The sequence below is a fragment of the Apodemus sylvaticus genome, chromosome 13 (assembly GCF_947179515.1).
Source record: "Apodemus sylvaticus chromosome 13, mApoSyl1.1, whole genome shotgun sequence".
Classification (NCBI taxonomy): Eukaryota; Metazoa; Chordata; class Mammalia; order Rodentia; family Muridae; genus Apodemus; species Apodemus sylvaticus.
This window is the reverse complement of record NC_067484.1, coordinates 29467033-29486817: the sequence shown is the minus strand read 5'-3', so window position 1 is coordinate 29486817 and position 19785 is coordinate 29467033. Positions and strand designations below refer to the sequence as shown.

At 43.5% G+C, this 19785-nt stretch overlaps 1 protein-coding gene across 3 annotated transcripts in view; it reads left to right on the top strand.

Annotated features, from left to right (window-relative positions):
* The window catches only part of Ldlrad4 (low density lipoprotein receptor class A domain containing 4), a 327131-nt gene that overhangs the window by 1365 nt on the left and 305981 nt on the right, over positions 1–19785 (top strand). The gene's annotated exons all lie outside the window — the stretch shown is intronic.

Sequence of the window (19785 nt, the reverse complement as noted above, 5' to 3'; positions counted from 1 at the left end):
GCGTCATTCCAAGAGCCCGCACCAGGCGCGGCTGTTCCGGGTTACCTGGAGAGGCATCTCCATGGCCAGTCAGGACAGCGAGAAACTCGTTAAAACAAGCGGGGCTTCCTAGCTTCTGCCCCGGCACAGGAGTGACTGCTGATTGTCAGGGGCTGCATCAGTCAACATCATGTTTTGTTTTTCCACAGAGACTCTTAATGAGCTAGAATGGATTATTAGGATTGGCCTTTCTTTTCCTCTGAGTTTGTTTCCTTTTGTTTTGTTTTCTCATTATTTGACCATCTTGCCATTCCTGAATGCCTCACTAAAAGTTAGACTTAATTATGACAGTGATATTTATTAGTGACCTTCTGCGTGTTAGGTATTGCTGGGTGTGAAGGGTAGAGATGGTGAACCCTACTGGATCTTCAAAGTAGAGTGCTGGAGTGGTGGCCTTTCTGAGCCTGCTGAGTCCCTGACTTTCATTCCTAAATCAGGTACATAAAGTAAGGAAGGGACTGTGCTGGGCTAGCACCACCAGGCCCACCTTAGAATAGCTCTTTTTATTGGTTTCTATTGGGTACCCCCAAACCTTACCCTTGTCTGAATCTACCCTGGGGCTTCAGGACAGTCTATTGGATTTCATGGAAGGTTCTATGAGGTGAGCACTTACCAAGCAGGGGGGGGGGCTCATTTTGTGTGGAAGAAGTTACAGTCTTTCCTGTGGTTTGAATTCAGCTTACTGGCATCATAAATCTGCCTTTGCACATTCTTTTTTGGAATATGGAATATGTGTTCAGCACAGGAACAATACCAAACTTGTGTTGTTACGCAGACAGTAATAGGTTTGGATATTATCTGCATTTGAATTTTAATATTTGTTTTCTGTCATCGCAGTGAGAGCTTAATTTTTAAAAACAGATTAACGTTTCGGTTAACGTAGAACACAGTTAAGAGTTAGAGGCGGGGACTGTAAATGTCATGGATTTACTGAGTTGTAGGTAACCGCTCCCCTTGTTAAAACAGAAAACCTCTCTAGTTTCTTAGCGTTCCGCTCTTACCACTGGAAAAGATCGCCGCCCTTGTCTAGGGCTCCAGTTCCTGTAAGTTTGCATTTGTGTTGGAAAGCCTCTTGCCAGCAGGTATTTAAGGCTACGTCTTGAATCCTCTTGGGTGCTTGACTTTCATGACCATGATCCTGCAGTGGAGTCCAGCCAGGGCCAGCTGCTTCTTACGGGATTTTGCGGCAATCGGCTGGCCCATCATTTCAGGTTCAACAGTTCTTTCCCCACCCCTCTCCATTAGAATACATACATCCACAGGCAAACATTTATTCTCACGCCCCAGCATTTCCCCCGACTTCAGACTGTTCCAAGAATAGTTCTCCTGCCAGGCATGTTTAGAGCAAGGACCTGTCTGCAGAGGTGTTTACAGTTTGGGACTGTGCTGTAGTCTTGCTTGACTTAACAGCCTGGCAGAGAAGTCCTGTGGCTCATGGGTCACTTTCTGTTTTTTATCCGGGTTGTTGGAGTTGACTCCTAGCCTGGCAGAGACACAGAGAGGGAAAGATGACTTTTGTGCCCTGTGGGTAGTTTCTGACTGGCTGGCAAGAAAAGATCCTCAAACTCTGGATCCTATGCATGTATCCCAAATTAAGTTGGTCACTTTATAGTGGTATGTGAAGTTGTCCTGTTATTAAATAAAGCCAAGGCCCACAGGATTCTAGGGAGGAAAACCTGTAAGTGTATAGACTAGTTAAATCTTTATAGAAATCCTGGTCATGCCTTCTCTTTCTTCTGAATTTGGGTGTCTGGGGCCTCTAGAATATGTGCCTCTTCTGGGGTTAGAGTTGATAGGGAATGCTCAGAAAGGAACAGCTGTGAAAGGAGTATAGCATTTTAATCTGGTAAATGTCAGAGATATTCAACGCTATTCACGTGGACACGTGTATTACATGTTAATGGTGGCAAACTGAAGAGTCCCTCCGTTTCCCTCTCCGTTTTTGGTTTCCCCATCTCTCCTTGGTGCGCTTGTTCCCTGCTTCTTCAGCCATTCCCTTTTCAAAATTATTACTTATTTTATTATTATATCTAAATACACTGTAGCTGTCTTCAGACACACCAGAAGAGTGCGTTAGATCTCATTATGGATGGTTGTGAGCCACCATGTGGTTGCTGGGACTTGAACTCAGGACCTTTGAAAGAGCAGTGAATGCTCTTAACTGCTAAGCCATTCCCTTTTGTAGAAAAATCTCCCAGAAGGCATTGTTTCTTGATGTCAGAGTTACTTACTGCCAAGATGGGCTGTTAGATGGGAAGTCCATCTTGGCCTCTATTATGAGGGCACATAAAAAGCGAACCGTGAGTTTTAAAATACGAAAATAAGGGCCCGGGGAGATGGCTCAGTCAGTAAGATGCTTGGTGTGCAAGTCCAGGGACCCAAGTCAGCATCCTCGATGCCCATGAGGAAGCCAGTGCTGAAGGTGCAGAGGTGGGCAGATACTTGGAACGTGCTAGCCAGCCAGTCTGGCTGAGTTGGTGAACTCTAAATTCAGAGAGACCCTGCCTCAAAACATACAGCGGAGAGAGGTTGAAAAAGACCTGATGTTGCTCTCTGGCCTGCACATGCATATGCATGCACACACATACACACACACACACACACACACACATACACACACACATACACACACACACACATACACATAAACACACACACATACACACACGCGCATACACACATATACACATAAACACACACACACACATACACATACACATACACACACACACACACATACACATAAACACACACACATACACACGCGCGCATACACACATATACACATAAACACACACACATACACGTACACATACACATACACATACACACATCTCACCCCACACAAATAGCAATAGGAACCTGCACACTATTTGAATTTTACAACCCCAGCACCTGCCGCTTTTGGGGTTGGACTGTGTGTGTGCTCGTGCTCATGTGTACATGTATGTATTGCTTGTGTTCATGTTGGACAACAGAAGGAAATAAGCCGCTGCCTGAACTGCTCCCGGATGTAGATATATTGGGTTCTAATTTCCAATGAATATTGGTTTTCCTCTGTTACAGGAAGACTTGAGAATAATGTTTGTATTGTTATATATCCATTTGATTTAAAGATAGCTTGCTTTTCTTTGAATTCCCAGTAAAAATGGCACTTTGACCTTTTTAGGCTTTTTTTTTTTTTTTTGAGGGCTTCTCTCTTGATCAAGTTTGTTTTCTACCTAGGTCTTGGAAATTATGAAGGATGTAGCTGTAATTTCTCCCTTGATTGGCAGCCGAGAGCTTTCCTGGACAAAAAAATAAGGCTCTACTGTGCCAAATGGTTGACTTTTCTAGAATAAAAACTCTAAAGGGTATGCAAAAAGTCTTCTGGTTAATATATTGGCATTCCCAGAACCCACTAAAACCCCGCCAGCCTGCCAGCATTCACTTAATGAGGACTCAGAATGTCTGGCTCAAATTCCCATGAGTGGAACGAGGTGGGGGCCGTATGTCCACACCCTTTATTAATTTTTAATGACTGTATTTTTGTTTTGCAGATTTTGCTTCAGTACCCCAGTAACCTCACAGCTGACCCTCCCATCACCCCCCCTGCCCCATTCATTTATTTACTTGCTATGGGAAAACAGTGAGGTGTTTGAGAACACCGGCAGATCATGTGTGGCTGCATGCGTTTTTTTTTTTTTTTTTTTTTTTTTTTCCATCACTGGTTTCCTCTTTCTTTTCCCTTCCTTAGTTTTTGGAAGAGGCAGAGAGAAAGAGAGAAATAGAGAAGGTGACAACTTTTCAAAAGAATGATGTTTTGTTGTCTGCTGGGAAAAGAGACGCATTTATGAAACTTTTAGGTTTGTCAGACAGTTTATATGACAGTGCAAGTTGGTGCTTGCCAAGCTCCAGACAGATTGTTAATGTTCCATGACAGGGATAAATAAATTACTGCTGTCTGCAACACGCTTGCACTGCAAACCCACTGAGCAGCCCAGCTGGATATGTGCTTTTCTTGGGGCCTGGTAGAAGTACCGCTGCGCAGAAGGCCTCTGCCTGCAGCCGGCAGCACTGGGACCTGCTTCGGAGGTGAAAAGGGTGTGTCTCACCTTTATTTTGGGCTTTATGGTAGAATCCACTTACCAAATAATCTGTTCCCTACCTCCCTTATTATTATTATTGTTGTTATTATTATTATTATTATTATTTATTAGACTGCCCACCTCTGTTTCCATCTGGGTCTTCTGGTCCATCCTCACGTCCCTCCTCCCAGGAAAGGGAAGCATCGTATCTGCTGAGAGCCTGAGGTATTCCACAGTCAAGATCCAAGCTGTTTACAGTGGTGTGTTGTCTGTGCAGTAGATGAGTGTGTGCCGCCTGGGAGGGGGTTGGGTGGCACTCCTTGGGCATAATGTACTTTTATCATGGCAGTTTGGCGACTCAGCTGGCAGAGTGACAGGTGTAATGGACCTAATGGTCTTGCTCTAGCTAGTGGACACACTGCTCATATTACAAAGCCACCTCATATGCGGAGCCCCGGCCAAGTGATTTGCAGTTCTCCTTGCAGATAGGACTCTAGGCCTGGCTTATTAAGTGACATTAAGGTCAGGAATCGGGTGGGTGTGAGAAACATGTGTGTGCTCTTAGCTACCCTGTTTCTAGAACTGCCCTGCAGCGACTCTTCAAAGCCTTACTTGGAAAAGGAAATAACCCATCCCATCCCCTCTGGCTGGCCCTTCCTTCTCATAGGGTGTGGTGGGGGACCCTTTGGTGTGCGTGGACTTCCTGCCCTTGGGGTTTGCAGAATGTAGGCTTCCTGCCAACTGTGCTGGTTCCTGTGTGCTAGCCGGCTACTTCTCTCCAGATGCAGGCAGTTTCTGGGGCAGGCACAGCTCAGTATTGTTTTTATTGCCTGTGCCCTGGGGACTGGTAACCTGTACACAGACTTAGGGCAGCAATATCTGTAGTAAAAGTTCGCTCTCCGTCTAAGGCTAAAGCCAGAGGGCTCCTTGAACCTGGTCAGACCTGCATGGACCCTGGTTCTTGGTCAGATCTCTGTGGCAGGAATTTCACTTATGGGCATGTGTTCTCTGCTGAGTTCTCAGTGCTGTGCGTCTAAAAGCTGATATAATCTCCACGGCAGTTCTGGAGACAGACACAGCTGAGTTGTATGGACGCAAGTCAAGACGTTATCCTAAGTCATATAAACATGTAAACAAAACAGTAGAGTCCTGAACCGCTCGGGCCATCTGGCTAAGAGATCTGTGGCTTTGACACTTTGGAAAAGGGCTACCCAGGTGGGCCTCACATTCTTTATCAGAGGCCATATGAGTCTGAGAAGGAATCTTCCGCCATTTCTCTGCCAATGGGATTCTCGATTGCTGGCATGCCCAGGGTCCTCCTGTCTGCTCCCCCAACCTCCATGTTGTCTTAGTACCCTCCTTGTTCTGATTGTGCTCTCTGCTGACTGGTCTGTGGGGAGAGCCTCAGTTCTGAGAACCCGGCAAGCGGCAGCTTTGTGTTTGTTACATTGTACCTTCAGTTCCTTAACAGGAAGACACAAACCCCATTAGCTGAGTGCTTTTTTCATACCCTTCAAAACTATCTATGTACATTGTCTTTCCATAGTGGTCTGGAGGAACTTGACTGCCTACTTCCTAGGGATAAAACAGGCTCACAGGAGGGTGTGTGGGATTGAGGGGAGACTGGGAAATGTCAGTGTCTATTTATGTAGAAGGATCATGGAGTACTATACGTTTCCCTTTGGTTTACATTTGAAGAAACTTGCAATGAAGATTCTGGACTGGGCACCACAGGGCATCAATCAATTAGCCACACACAGAGATATGTGTATACACCATGTAAATACATAAGCTTACAAGGGATGTGCTTATAAAATTGGGCCGGACTGAATAGCTCTTGCTGTGTTTGGAAGTATTCTCATGACCTCGGGATAGGAAAGGACACCTTCTAAGCTCAGCACCCAGCAGACGTTTCCTTGGGTCTGGTGTAATGGGATGTGCGCCGTCTTCTGTATGATTTCAAGGCTTCTGTCGGGTTGGTCCACAGGCTGGTCTGGAAGGTTCTGGGTGGGGAGAGGAGCTTTCTCAGTGACTATCCTGGTCTAGCCTCTGCCTTCCTTATATCCATAACACTGTGGGCACCTAGAACTTGAGTCTGTCCTAGAGTAGCTCAATCTGTCAGTATCTGGGTAGAAATAAGATTTTTCCCTCTCTGTTCACTTGCTCCTGAAAATCGAAAGAACAGAAAGAAAGAAGAAAAATAAAATTGACTGAAATCGCCTACCATTCTACTATCTTTAGAGTTAATCAGTATAAACAGTTTAGTTGATTCTGTTCAGTTTATTAGCTTGGTATAAGCTTATACCAAGAGAATTTTATTGATCGGTTGCAAAATCACATGTAAAATTTGCATATTCTTTTCTTTCAAAACATTGCACTCAATTGTGAACGTTTTAAAATGTGATTTAAGTATTGTTCCAAAATGTTTTTATAATTTTATTGGTATAGTATATAGTATTCACCTTTATGAATTTTTAGAAAATTATGATTAATATTGCTTATGTGTATCTCTGTGTGGGTATGTTCCCATGTGTGCAGGTGCCCTTGGAGGCTAGAAGAAGGTTATAGATAGTTCCTTCAACATGGAGTTCTAGGAGGTTGCAAGCCAAACCACTTGGGTGTTGGAAACTGAACTCAGGTCTTTTGCAGAAGTATTTGCTCCTAACTGCTGAACCATTCCTCTAGCCCCTCCTCTCTGGTTTTAATGTTATTTTTAAAGAACTGTATTAGAGACTGACACTAGTCTTCTCCATTATAAATAATATTTTACTGAAAATTTTTTTTAAAAAAAGATCTCACTCAGTAGCTCAGGCTGGCCTTGAACTTACTATTGTAGGCCAGGTTGGGTTCAATTTCATGGAAATCCTCCTGCCTCAGTTTCCCGGAGTGCTGGGATTATAGGTATGAGCTACTACTTAAACATTTCTGTATTACATGTAGATGTTGAGTAGTTTTCTAAAAGGAGAGCCAATGGATAAAAGACTTTTTGAGGGTCATCCAAAAGTTGGCCAGTTGGTTCTCAGAATGGGTGTGGCAGTTCACACCCTGACAGATAGATACAGGGGCTACAGGGTAACTGTGCCATGTTAACACTGACTATCAGTGTCAAGGTCTTTGGATGCTTGTTAGTAAAAGAATTTGATTTTAATGTTTCTATCCCTTGTTCTTACTGTTAAAGATCTTGATTTGTATCATTTGAGTTATAGGTGGAAAATTGTCTATTTATTATAATAGATTGGGGGGGTTAAAATTTTTATATTAAACTAATAAAATTTATTTTAAAATATGCAACTCAGCATTGACATTTCACCCTTCCCCTTTTCCCTCTTGCTCTGGCCCTGCTCCAGCTCATAGCTTCTTTGTTTCTCATTGCAGATGGTTGTGAGCCACCATGTGGTTGCTGGGATTTGAACTTATGACCTCTGGAAGAGCAGTCGGTGCTTTTAACTGCTGAGACAACTCACTAGCCCCAGTATTGGCATTTTATTTTATTTCACTTTTTTTTTTTTTGGTTTTTCAAGACAGGGTTTCTCTGTGTAGCCCTGGCTGTCCTGGACCTGTAGACCAGGCTGGCCTCAAACTCAGAAATCCGCCTGCCTCTGCCTCCTAAATGCTGGGATTAAAGGCGTGCGCCACCACTGCCCAGCTGGCATTTTTTAAGTAGTCAAAATAATTTATAATAGTTAAATGCCTCTTAAATATACATAGTATCTTCTGAAGCTAAAAATAATATGCACTCAACCAATTTTTAAAACCTATTTGGAACATTAAATATGATGAAAAAAAGCTCTTATGAAGTCCTCTATGAAAGGAAGTTGTGACAAGTTCCTGATTAGACAGAAACTGTTCCATCTCTAAGGGAGAATGCACAGCATAACTGTGGCTTCACAGAATGTATTAGGTAGTGTTCCTTCTGTTTCTATTTTGTGGAGTAGTTTGAAGAGTATTGGTATTAGGTCTTCTTTGAAAGTCTGATAGAATTCTGCATCAACCCATCTGGTCCTGGGCTTTTTTTGGTTGGGAGACTTTTAATGACTCCTATTTTTTTTAGGGGTTATGGGACTGTTTAGATGGTTTATCTGATCCTGATTTAACTTTGGTATTTGGTATCTGTCTAGAAAATTACCCGTTTCATCTAGATTTTCCAGTTTTGTTGAATATAGGCTTTTATAGTAAGATCTGATGATTTTTTTAATTTCCTCAGTTTCTGTTGTTATTTCTCCCTTTCATTTCTGATTTTGTTAATTTGGATACTGTCTCTGTGTCCTCTGCTTAGTCTGGCTAAGGGTTTATCTATCTTGTTGATTTTATCAAAGAACCAGCTCCTGGTTTTGCTGATTCTTTGTATAATTCTTTTTGTTTCTACTTAGTTAATTTCAGCCCTGAGTTTATTTTCTGCCATCTACTCCTCTTGGGTGTATTTGCTTCTTTTTGTTCTAGAGCAGCTGTTAAGTTGCTAGAGTATACTCTTTCTAGTTTCTTTTCGTAGGCACTCAGAGCTATGAGTTTTCCTCTTAGCACTGCTTTCATTGTGTCCCATAAGTTTGTGTATGTTGTGCCTTCATTTTCATTAATTTCTAAAGTCTTTAATTTCTTTCTTTATTCTTCTTTGACCAAGTTATCATTGAGTAGGGCGTTGTTCAGCTTCCATGTATATGTAGGCTTTATGTTGTTTTTGTTGTTATTGAAGATCAATCTTAGTCCCTGGTGATCTGATAGGATGCATGGATTACTTCAATCTTCTTGTATCTGTTGATGTCTCTTTTGTGACTGATTATATGGTCAATTTTGGAGAAAGATGAAATGTTCTATAGGTATCTGTTAAATACATTTGGTCCATAGCTTCTCTTAGTTTCAATGGGTCTCTGTTTAATTTGCATTTCCATTATCTGTCCATTGATGAGAGTGGGGTATTGAATCTCCCACTATTATTGTGTCAGGTGCAATGTGTGCTTTGAGCTTTAGTAGAGTTTCTTTTATGAATGAGGGTGCCCTTGCATTTGGATCATAGATGTTCAGAATTGAGAGTTCTTCTTGGTAGATTTTTTTTTTCCTTTGATGAGTATGAAGTGTTCTTCCTTATCCTTTGTAATAACTTTTGGTTGAAAGTTGATTTTATTAGATATTAGAATGGCTACTTCAGCTTGTTTCCTGGGACCATTTGCTTGGAAAATTGTTTTCCAGCCCTTTACTCTGAGGTAGTGTCTGTCTTTGACACTGAGGTGCGTTTTTCCTATATGCATTGAAATGCTGGGTCATGTTTATACATCATGTCTGTTATCCTTTGTCTTTTTATTGGGGAACTGAGTTCACTGATGTTAAGAGACATTAAGGAATAGTGATTGTTGCTTCCTGTTATTTTTGATGTTGTTTTTATGTGTGTGTGGCTATCTTTTAGGTTTGTTGAAAGATTACTTTCTTGCTTTTTCTATAGGGTGTAGATTTCCTCCTTGTGTTGGCATTTTCCATCTGTTATCCTTTGTCGGGCTGGATTTGTGGAAAGGTTTTGTGTGAATTTGTTTTTGTCATGGAATATCTTGGTTTTTCCATCTATGCTAATTCAGACTTTTGCTGGGTATAGATAGTAGCCTGGGCTGGCATCTGTGTTCTCTTAGGGTCTGTATGACATCTGCCCAGGATCTTCTAGTCTTCATAGTCTCTGGTGAGAAGTTTGGTGTAATTCTGTTAGGTCTGCCTTTATATGTTATTTGACCCTTTTCCCTTACTACTTTTAATAGTCTTTCTTTGTTTTGAGCATTTTGTGTTTTGACTATTTTGTGATGGGAGAAATTTCTTTTCTGTCCAATATATTTGAAATTCTGTAGGCTTCTTGTATCTTTATGGGCATCTCTTTCTTTAGGTTAGGGAAATTTTCTTCTATAATTTTGTTGAAGATATTTACTGGCCCTTTAAATTGGGAATCTTCACTGTCTTATATACCTATTATCCCAAGGTTTGATCTTTTCATTGTGTTCTAGATTTCTTGAATGTTTTGGGTTAGGAACTTTTTACAATTTTGCATTTTCTTTGACTGTTGTGTCAATGTTTTCTACGATATCTTCTGTACCTGATATTCTCTCTTCTATCTTTTGCATTCTGTTGGTGATGCTTGCATATATGATTCCTGATCTCTTTCCTAGGTTTTCTATCTCCAGGGCTATCTCCCTTCATGACTTCTTGATTGTTTCTATTTCCATTTTTAGATCCTGGATGGTTTTGTTCAATTCTTTCACCTGTTTGGTTGTATTTTCCTGTAATTCTTTAAGGGATTTTTGTGTTTTCTCTTTAAGGGCTTCTAGCTGTTTGTCTGCATTCTCCTGTATTTCTTTATGGGAGTTATTTATGACCTTAAGGTCCTTTATCATCATCATGACATGTGATTTTAAATCAGAGTCTTGCTTTTCTGGTGTTTTGGGGATCACTGTGGTGGGAGAACTGCGTTCTGATGATGCCAAGTAGCCTTGATATCTGTTGCTTATGTTCTTGCCCTTGCCTTTTGCCATCTAGTTATCTCTGCTATTAGCTGGGCTTGCTGTCTCTGACTGTGGCTTGTCTGTCTTGCAAGTCCGTGTGTTTCAGTACTCCTGGGTTCTCTCTGGGAGGAATTTAGGTATGGAGAGCTGTGGCACAGGGTAAGCTCAGGAGTGCAGCTGGCAACTGGAAAGATCCTGTCCCCTTGGTTCCTGTGTCCTGATGGCTCTGGGTGGGTTCCTCTTGGGCCAGGAATTTGAGCAGAAGTGGTGGTCTTACCTGTGCTCAAAGGTGTGTCAGTACTCCTGAGAGACTAGCTCTTTCCCGGTGGTATTTGGGTATAGAGTGCTGTGTCACAGGGTCAGCTCCTGGTGCAGACCTTATTATAATTGTTAAGGGCAAATGTAATGATGTTTTAAATGTGAAGTTAATTTTACTCAGATAGATTAAGGGCACAGTAACAGACTAATAATTTATATTTGTCTATTTATTTATCTATTATATATCTCATCTATCTGTCTGTATATCTATCTACTTATCTATCATCTATCAATCTTTCTACTATCTATGTATCTATCATCTATCCATCTATCACCTATCAATCTATTTATCTATCTTATCTATCAATCAACAATTATAGGATTTCATGGCAGTAGACTGCTCTTGGCCTTTCCTTATTATGTCTCTGTCTCTGTCTCTTTCTCTCTCTGTCTCTCTCTCTCTCAACATGCACTTGGAGTCACAGTAGAGAGATGAAGGCCAGGAGAAGACATGGATTCAGCATCTGACTCCTGGCATAGCCGTGTAGTACCTTATATAGTCAGTCACCTTTGATCACTTTTTGAGATCCAGTGTAGATCCAGTGTGCTTGAGTCTACCTCCAAGGATATAGGCTTAAGATGCATTTGACTCTATCAATTGATGTTTACTTCTTGGGGTTAAATATTTGTGTCCTCTGCCAAGACACCTCATGTTCTCCATGCTTGTACTCAAGTGTTCAACAAAGGTCTCAATACTGCCAGACCTATATGCTCAACAATGCCTTGTCTTCCAAACTGCTCCGACATCTTGAGAGAAATGAAAGCCATTTTAGTGGGGTCTGTTTATTCAAAGTCAGCCTTCATTGAGAGGTTAGAACCTAGAGTGGCAGACTGTTTAAGTAGCTGAAGGATACAGGACATGCAGGAAGACATCACCATCCCAGGGCTGGTTGTAATTAGTGTGACGTAACTGTCTTCTTAGGCATCTGCACAGTGTGAAGCAGTCATCTGTTCTGTGGGTGTGTGCTGGGGGGCATGACTCAGGATGCCCTGCTGCCTGGTAGACAGTTGGCAGGGCCCGTGGGACTGTTTCAGCAGTTTCTGTTTCACGTGAAGCCTTCACAGAAGTGTTCGAGGGGATACAAACATGGTAAGGACAGACTACCATGTAGCTAGAGCAGCTGGCTGCTCCTGCAGGCACCCTGTCCCATCTGCCTGAGCATTGGATCTTAGGGTGGTTTCTTCTGTGTGTCTGGAGGCTCAGCGAGTGCCAAATACGCCCTGAGGTACATGTTCTCATGGGTACTGGGCAGTGTGGATGGTATTGTACATATATGGTGTTCTGGCTAGTTTTATGTGAGGCTAGAGTCCTTTGAATGGAGGGAGCCTCAACTGAAAAAATTAATGTTTTGTTTTGTTTTAAATTAAGATCCACCTCCAGGACATTTTTTTATTTAGTGATTGATAGGTGAGGACCTAGCCCATTGTGGATGGTGTCTTCCCTGAGCTGGTGGTCCTGGGTTCTACAAGAAAGCAGCTCAGTAAGCCATAAGGAGCAAGCCAGTAAGCAGTACCCCTCGGTGACCTCTGCATCAGCTCCTGCCTCCATGTTCCTGCCCTGTTTGAGTTCCTGTCCTGACTTCCTTCAGCGATGGACTATGGGTGTGGAAGCAAAAGCCAAATAAACCCTTTCCTCCCTGAGTTGCTTTTGGTCATGGTGTTTCATAGTAGCAGTAGTAAACATAACCCCAACTAGTTATAATAGTAATTATAACTATGTAGTTATAATTAGCTTTGCATAATTATATTATATATAAGCATATATAAATATAAGTATATTTAGTACAGGAAAATTGTGTTAATTCATTTTTGATAAAGGTGAGAAATAAACTCAGGTGGAATTATTTAATAGAACTCTCAGTGACTTGGCCTGCAATGCAATTTGTTGTTTAATTGCTACAATAAAGTGTATGTATCCCATTTTTTAAGATCTGGGCACACTTGGATTGATCACTGAGGAAGGACCCTCTCTTGGTGGATGAGGCTGTCTCTGCCTGATCTGTTGGGGAAGCTGAGCTGTCACAGAGAGCTGAGCATAGGCCCTGGGGTAACTGCCCACAGGGCATGTGGAGGATTAGGCAGACCTGTGTCTCTGGGAGCCCCATAGGTCACACCACTGGGCTTTGCTCTTACCTGCTGCAAATCCAGCCATTCTCTTGGGGCTCTTGTCCTGCTCGTGCAAGGGCTTGGAGGTTTTATGACTGCAGTGAGTTTCTAGGCTCCATACGTTACTTTGTGGTTCTCCAACATAACCATTTGCCCGTTTCTTACATTTTGGAAGGACCACATAAGATAGGGCGTGTGGAACCAGTTGGGAGAGGCTCATTACGTACACATTGCTTCCTAAATGGAAGCTATTAAGCCAAAGATGAAGTGTTTGTGAAGTGCCCGCCCAGAACTGGAATGTGGTCAGGGGCCCAATTCCTGTTCTCTGGGGACTGAGAGAGGAAGAGTAAATGGAATATGGTATAACAAGCAGCTGGTGACTCAGGGCAGTTCCATGAGCTGGCTTATGATCAAGTCTAGTTTCAGAAAAGCACTGTACATGGAAGAAAGCAAGGCCACTAGGCCCAGAGCTGGCGTGCGTGAGTGCTTTCCCAGTCAGTCTTTCTTTCGCCATCTTCCCTTATTTTTCTAGAACTCATAATCTGTCCAAGCACTAGGTACCAAGAGGGCAAATACCACTGTCCCCAAGCGCTGGAAGACAGATGCGCACACTGCTGTAACAGCCCCACTACGGGAGAAAGGGAGGCTTTGGATAATGCAGGGAGATCTTAAGAGGAGCTAAAGGTTGTGCTCTGACTGTCCCTCATCAATGTCTCCCACCACCCTGTTCACACATTGAAGTATATTCCCTAGTGTGACAGTACTGAAAGCCAGAGCTTTTATGACAGTGGTCCTTAACCTTCCCAATGCCCAATGTGGGACCCTTTAATACAGTTCCTCATGCCGTGGTGACCCCCAACCATAAAATTATTTTTGTTGCTACTTCATAACTGTAACTTTGCTTCTGTTATGAATCGTAAAGTAAATATTTGATATGCCTGTTATGCAACCCTTGTGAAAAGGTCATTTGATCCACAGGTGGTCGTGACCCACACAGGTTGAGAACCATTGCTTTAGGGGGTCATTAGGTCAGTAATGGGGAAGTGCAGGAAGTACAGTAAGAGAACTTAGTGCACAGGCCAGGAGTATTTGGTTCAGTGTAGGGAAGGGTGATGTGGGTGTCTCCTGTGGTCAGTGTGTACAGCTCCTGAAATGTAAAAGTTTAAGGTTTTTTTTTTTTTTTTTTTTTTTTTTTAGGTTCTAGAGAACAAATTCTTGGTCTCTACCAAGCTAAATAAAACACTGAGCTACAACCTCAGCTTCCATGTCTGTAGTGTTTATGTGTTAACAACTCAACATTGTTTTGCTGCATGGACACTTAAGGACTCCTTTCCCAAGTTTTATTTAAAGGGACACACGGTGACAGCAGCTTAGGTAACATGAAAGGCTAGTACGTTGTTGACCCAAAGAAACAGTCATCAGAATATCGGGATTATTTACCCGTGTTTGGAGCCCTGACCCTGTTTTAGCTTCTGAGAATGGGGTGTTTTAGGGTGGCACATTCATTCCACAGGTTCAAGGCACATGAAGCATAGAGAGATGTTCTTTCACTGGCTTCACGGAATAGGCATCATGGGAAAGATGCAAGAGAATTAAATTTGAGACACTTGTGGGTATTCGTGCTCAAGACAAGTGTGGTGGGAGACAGTCTAGCCTTGGAGGTGTTAAAGGGGCAAAGTCTTCCTGGGATAGACCAGGCATGGAGGGGGACATGCAGGTTGTGTAGTTGATAAATGCCACAGGTGAAGGATGGGCCAGTTCTCAAAGGCCCCCAGGGTGAGGAATTTTGTTGGAAGACTAAACAAGGAGACGGGCGCATGTTCACAGTCAACATCAACCATGACTGGCACTCACTGTGGTCATTGTTCATATTGTGTCTTGGGGTGGGGACTATAGAAACATGGGACTGGCTCTGATGTGGCTCTTCCCATCCCCCCCCCCCCAACCACATCAAGACTGACAAAAACCAAACCAAACCGAAAAAAACCCCTGAGCCTGTTGTATACCCACTGTGCTGGCCAGCTTTCTACCCTGTGGCAAACCTCTGTGATAACTGGCCCATAAAGAGAAAAGAATCACTTTGGCCCAGGGCTTTAGACCGTTGGTTTGGGGCCTGTGGAGAGGCAGAGCATCATGGGAAGGGATCATGTGGTAGAACAGAGCAGCTCATGTCATAACCAGAGAGTGCAGGTGAAGAAGAAATGTGCTTTGACTATTGCCTTTGAGGGAAAGTGCACCAAGACCTAAAGACATGGCATGTGCAAAGTGCACATCCCACTGTGTTCCAACCCTGCCGCTCTGAAGACCGAGCCTTTGGGAGTAGGCATTCCCTGTGGAAGTTACCTTGGCTATACCTACTTAGTCACACTATGTGCTTGACCATGGTTGTTTAAGACTTTCTGTTTGTTCACACTTTCTAAAATGATTAAATTTCGTACCCCAGACAGTTCACGTGAGGAAGCCAGATCGATCACTTTCATGTGGGGGAATAATAATACTTTCTATTTGCAAAACATTTGTAACTTTTTAAAGCTTTTCACAGACATCTAATTTTGTGTTTCTTGGCTTTATGGAACAAATAATTCATGAAATGTACATAGAAGTGTAATTAATAGATTCATTCCTTCTACAGTGTACCTTCTGGCTGAGAGTGGAATTTTTTTTTTTTTTTTTTTTTTTAGTTTTAATGTACAAAAACCATACTAGAAGGCAATCTCTTGTTACTGTGCAAGCTACACAACAGGCTGCTTCCTGAGGGCCATCAAGGCTGAGGAACTGTAGTTGGTGGTAAAGCAGACACAGTCTATGCAATGTTGAGAGGCAAGGAGGGCAAAACGCTAGAAATTAAATTTGAAAGTATACATGGTTAAACCAACGTGAGCAAAGGAGTCAGACTGTGAAGCCCTCTCCAGGACGTTCATCGAGGACAGAGACATCCCTGCTGCAGGCGTGAGTCGGGGCCACTGAGTGAGCTTTCCTCTGCTTTCCATATTAAACAACAGTTTTCTGGGGGAGTTGGTAGCTCTTCAAAGGGCCTCAGAGAAAGTCGGACAAACACGAACTCACGAACTCACGCTGCTGTTGGCGGTGACATGGGAGCTGGGCAGCACACCCCCTTCTTGGGTTTGCTTCCCACTGACTTCCGTCCACAGTCTAGCCTCTTCCCCTGACCACCCCCAGCCCCCCAACATATTTTTGGCTTCTGACTGGGTACAGCATGTTCAGCTGTGGAGACACAAGTACACAAGTTGACTTCAGCTCTGTTTTTTTTTTTTTTTTTTTAAGCTCTGTTTTTCCCCTTTTGGCAAAAACTGCTTCTGTTCTCTGTCCCCGCTGCCTGCTGTGTGGCCCCACTCCCTGGTCCAGCCCTGGAAGAGTCTGTACTGCTAGAGGCTGCATCCTTTCCCCTGATCATCCTGCTGTGTATGCTGCTTTCCTCCTTACTGTTGCCAAGTACCCCAAGGCCCTTCCTGGGCTCCAAGTGTAAGCCTCTCACGATGCTGTTTTGCGGCCACAGTTTTCTGCTCTCTCCCCTCAAGCCCCAGGAGCTGCTGAGGAAGGGTTCAGTGCCAGGAGGGTTACAGCAGACTCCATCCTGCCTCTGACGCTGATAATAAAGTCTAAAGTCTGGCTGTTTTGCTGGCTTCCCTTGGGTCAGCTCCTCTTCATTCCCCAAGAGAACAACAACAGGTACTTCTGCTAAAAGTGCTTGAGGTCACTGATCAGTCTTTTAGGTGGCAAACGAAGTGCTTTCTGGTCTCTGGTAATCAGTTTGTGTGATCAACATGTACTGAATAGCTTCTGCAGAGGGCTTTTCTTCGCAGTTACCCATTGTGAGTTGGTGTAGGGCTTGTAATGGAAAAAGGGGGGTAGGGGAGACTCCCCTGATGAAGGGGTCTGCCCTGCAGGACACTGCAGATGAAACACGCTCTTTGCATTTGCTTAGAAGCTGGGTATAGGCTGCCTTAATAGATAACTTGTTATTTTGTCTACCTTTCAAATATACCGCCTGCCCGAAGACATGGCAGCAACTGTGATTGACGAGGCTCGCTTGGTTTCTTGTTTACTGTTGCTAGGATATGGTAAGACATCAAGGGGGCATTTCTTCTTGCTCCTGGAGGTGCTAGAGAGGGATGTCTCATCGAGGCCAGGAAAGAACTTAAGTACTACTCTTGGAAGCAGGCAGGAGAATTTAGCACCCTCTTTCTTGAAGCATATTCCTTCGAGGACCTGGTTGTCACTTTGAGTGTCGTTTAGGAGAACATTGTCTCCTAAAGGGAGACGGGCAAAGCGATCTTTGGGTATTGGGTCTCCGTTGGGAGCTTGGCAGGCCAATGAACCCTGCCTGTGAGGCACAGTTGGCATCAGCGCCAGGAGGGGACAGGGGCTCCACCTTATTTGTGTTTGGAGATATTTCTAGATGGAGGCAGAATCCTTTCTTTGTAGTTTGGAGTGGTTTTGTTTTCAGGTTCAGAGCTCCTACCTCAGGATGTCTGCTGGGTAGTTTCATTTCCAAGTATCTCAGTTAGGGTGTACAAAAATGAACTGGAGTAGGGTGTGGCTCAGAGGTAATACACTTGCCACAAATGAACAAGGCCCCAGGTCTGGTCCCCAGCACCTCAGAAGAAGGATGAAAGGAAAGAGGGAAGGAAGGAAGAAAGTAGGTAGTGGGGAAGGGAAGGAAGGAAGACACAAAAATTATTCTCACTTTAAACCATATGGAGGTCCCTTTTGACCCTGCTCCTGTCCATCATTGTCCCATGGAGTTCCTGTGTGTTTTCTAATGTCCCCCTGTCTTCTCCCTGTTGTCTTTCAGTCTCTCACTGTCTTATTTTGATCACTGGTGACTCCACCTGCCCAGTGATTCAGGCCTCACATCTGGCATCTCTAATCCCCTGAAGTCCAGTCTTTGAATAAATCCTCCCTTCACAGCATGCACTCTGTGTGTGCTCCACCCGGGAGCCTGGCTGCCTCTCTTCAAAGTTCCTCACATGTAGTTCCCGTCCCAGGGCCTCTGTGGTTTCCCTGTCTGAAACCTTGATGTATGTATACTGCTGGCCTTTGGGCAGGTGTCCTGCCTTGGGTCAGGTGGCCTCTCGGTTGTGCTTTTTCCTGTCTTTGGCATCCTATGATAGAATGTTGGAAGTTACCTCTTCCGAGAAAGCTCTTGAGAGCAGACAGAACACTGCCCTTCCCACTGTGCCGCAGTACAAGTGGGCATGGGAGCTAGGAGCCCTTGTCTGGTAGGACTACAGAGATGGGCATCGAGACTCCCAGGGCTTGGGGAGGCTCTGGTGCTGAGGTAGAGCCGTTCATGGACTTCTGTCTGTTGATGCTTAGATGGCTGCAGGGGTGAATACAAGGCCATCTCACCTCTGTCACTGTGGGTTGGGTCAGACCTCAATGCAAACAGTAAGTTCTAATGAAAGGGGGTAAAGTACAGCTGCGGAGGTGACAGGGACAGGCTTGGGGACATGTCATTCAATGCTCTCACCCCCTCCCCCTTCCCAGGGCTATTTATATTATTCCCCCCCACCCCCAGGATTGGGATTGAACTTGGGACTTCATCCATGCTAAGAAACCCTCTTCCACTGAGCTCCACTCCCAGTCTCTACATTTAATTCTTATTTTCTATTCCCTACCACCACCAGACACAAAGAAAACTACTTTCCAGAGGTCAGGAGAAGCAATTCTTTTCCAGACCAATTCTTGCCTTCCTTTTCTACTCTGTCAGACTTAAATCTCTGTATCAATTATGGGTGAGTTAAATATTGTTTATACGTTTAGAACAAGTCCATCAAGCCGTGAAATATAATTAGATTTGTGAATGTTCTAGAAATCACCTTATGAAGGTATTTTTTTCTATAGACATCCTCTGTTACCAGTAAAAGTTCAAAGTGGGAGACGGTTAAGGTGTACAAATCGTTGTTTTTCTATCTTTTCAAAGCAGACGAAGCCTTTCATTATTTCCTGGAATTTTGACTCACTCTCTAAGCTCACCGTGCTTGTGTTCTGGTATGACAGGTGTTTTCCTGAGTTTATTTATTTATTGTGTTGTCTTGGGTTTAAAATCAACACAGAGATTGTGAAAATAAACTACATAACAGGACAAGGGGAAGAGAACTCGAGAAGGTTGAGTTCTAAGGAGCCACGGGTTCGAGCCACGGATGGCTTTTCCAGCATGAGTATTAGACCATAGGGTTAGCCAGGCTTCTCTAGGAGAAAAGTGACCCCAGATGAGGTGATTTCTTTGTCTGTTCACTCAGGAGACAGTCTTGCTTGGAGCAGGGAAGGCATGAGCAAAAGCTGAGCTGTTCTTACCTTTGCTAAGAATCTGGTTTGAATCATATTCCCTCATCCGCAATCCACACACCCAGAAGACAGACTGAGAGGAAATATACATAAACATTAAAAATAGATGCCTGAAATGTGGTGCTAAGGATGATCTAAAAAAATTCTTTTAAAAAAAATGATCTCGTGTTTCTGTTTTTATAATGAGAACATGCCCAGTACAGGGTGTGGAACCGAAAGTCAGTTTCTTAAAAATTGTGGAAAACAATTAGATGTGTATCTTTTTAAGTGTTTTGGAGGCAGGGATGAGGTTGCTATGGGGGTAGAAAGGTTTGCTTTCCACAGAGTGGTTCCATCTGGCCCTGTCTTGCTCCTGGAGCCAAGCAGGGCAGCCCTACGTGGGATAGAATTTCTTATGAGCTGGGGAAACAGTTACATGTCAAATTATTATTCCATACTTCCCCTGAGATTGCCGTCTAGCTTTGGTCTAG